The sequence below is a fragment of the Kryptolebias marmoratus genome, linkage group LG4 (genome assembly GCF_001649575.2).
Source record: "Kryptolebias marmoratus isolate JLee-2015 linkage group LG4, ASM164957v2, whole genome shotgun sequence".
NCBI lineage: Eukaryota > Metazoa > Chordata > Actinopteri > Cyprinodontiformes > Rivulidae > Kryptolebias > Kryptolebias marmoratus.
This window is the reverse complement of record NC_051433.1, coordinates 3,241,712-3,243,841: the sequence shown is the minus strand read 5'-3', so window position 1 is coordinate 3,243,841 and position 2,130 is coordinate 3,241,712. Positions and strand designations below refer to the sequence as shown.

The following is a 2,130-nucleotide window of genomic DNA, read 5'->3' as shown; positions in this document are numbered from 1 at the left end:
GGATGGATGCATGGATGGATGGATGGATGGATGGATGGATGGATGCATGGATGGATGGATGGATGGATGGATGGATGGATGGATGGATGGATGCATGGATGGATGGATGGATGGATGGATGGATTCCAGCTGCAGTAAGAACTTCCTGTTTGGACAGACTCAGGTTTTCCTTCAGTCCCTGCAGAATGTCCTTCCCCTGTGGACAGATGGAGTCCTGTCCCTTTGGATGGACAGAGTCCTGCCCCTGTGGACAGACAGAGTCCTGCTTTTGTGGACAGACAGAGTCTTGTCTCTGTGGATGGACAGAGTCTTGTCTCTGTGGATGGACAGAGTCCTGTCTCTGTGGACGGACAGAGTCCTGTCTCTGTGGACGGACAGAGTCCTGCTCCTGTGGACGGACAGAGTCCTGCTCCTGTGGACGGACAGAGTCTTGCCTGAACAAAGGACATCATGTCCACTAAAGTCTTGTCTAGAGGCTTTCCTCCAGATTTCAGAGGAGAAGACGTTTCTCTCAGACAAACTTCTGCGGCTCGTTTTGGTTTATTTTAATTATTTCTTGTTCCTGTTTCTGTTTTCTGACTGAAAATCAAAGTTTTTAACCGCAGATTCAGGATTTTAACCCGCAGTGCGTGAAAACAGCTACAGAGAACCGTAAATAAAACTAACTTCAGCTCCTCGTGGCATCAAAACAAATCTGACAGGAAACACGACGAAGACGTTGGTTTTCTGGTCGCCCGCTGCCTGGAGACTCACCCGATAGTGAACAAAGACGCAGCAGCCCATCATCAGGACCGGATCTGCTCCTCTTCAGTCCTCCACGTCTTCTTCTTCTTCTGCTGTTCACCCAAAAAGTCCCATCAGATCCTCGTCCTCTCCTCCTCTTCCTCCACGGTCACATTTTAGTCCACCGTCTTCGTCTCCTTTTAAAACTTTCAATCCTCCTCTCTTGTCCTCCTGTTTTCTGCTCCTTCACCTCCTTCCCTGAGTGGATCTACAGACCCTCAGGAACAGGAACCCCTTCACAATGTGTGTGTGTGTGTGTGTGTGTGTGTGGCGGACAAACAGGAAACAAACGTCTATTATTAGGACCTGCAGGAGACACGGTGACACCAGATAACGCCGCTTCATAAAAGTCTCGCAGAAACGTAAACAAGCCGACGTGAAATCCTTCAATTCTGATCGATTCGAATCCGTCAGAAAAAGGATTTATTTTTGATTTTTGTGATTATGATCTTATTTCTGCAGAACAATAAATTAATTCTTTACTGACTGTAATCTATGGAGGGCAGCAAACAGGAAAAAACTTTATTTAGGATAAAACAGACACATTATTTAAGATTCATCTTTTTGTCTGCAGATAAAACACAGTATTTAATACAGATTAGGATTAACTGAAGCAGAAATAATAACAATAATAATAATTAAATGTCATTAAGCTCAGTTGCCAGCGGGCGATCATGTAATCGTGCGATCCTGCAGATTAACTGTATTCTCTCTAACTGAACTAACTGGACTCACACGCAGCTTTAAGGCAGAAATAAACTGTTTTATAATCAGTTTTTTATTTTCATGTTTGCTTCAGCTGCTGATCAAAGACGCCACAGACCTCCAGGATTGTCGCTGCGTGTTTCACATGAAATCTGATTTTTCTACATAAAAAAAAGGGTTTTATTTTAGTAAAATTAAAATAATACTACTGGATTCAACACAGAACCTGTGAGAATTGATCCTGCTGCTGAGGAGGATAAAAAATAACCGTCTTTAAAAAGAGGATTTAGGAGTTTTATGTAAATTATGAACCTTTTGCTCCAACTTTGACAAACAGTGAAGCTTTTTATGACATCCTGTAGCTGAACCTGAACCTGCAGGCTGCAGCGTTACTTCCTGTTCCACTGGTTTTATTTGATACGTTTGGTTCAAAATGTCTGAACGCCTCACTACTGCACCACTGCATCGCCTCATCGCCTCACCTCCTCATTGATCAGCTCCTCATCACCTCACCTCCTCACCGCCTCACCTCTTCACCACCTCACCTCCTCACCACCTCACCTCCTCATCACCTCACCTCCTCACCGCCTCACCTCTTCACCACCTCACCTCCTCACCACCTCACCTCCTCACCTCCTCATT

At 44.7% G+C, this 2,130-nt stretch overlaps 1 long non-coding RNA gene across 1 annotated transcript in view; it reads right to left on the bottom strand.

Annotated features, from left to right (window-relative positions):
- Positions 1 to 31: 31 nt before the first annotated feature.
- Positions 32 to 2,130, bottom strand: part of LOC112451113 — a 7,261-nt gene continuing 5,162 nt past the window's right edge. Inside the window, exon 3 of the long non-coding RNA XR_003039864.2 lies at positions 32 to 1,017. This is a non-coding gene — a long non-coding RNA (uncharacterized LOC112451113). The remainder of the gene's footprint in view (positions 1,018 to 2,130) is intronic.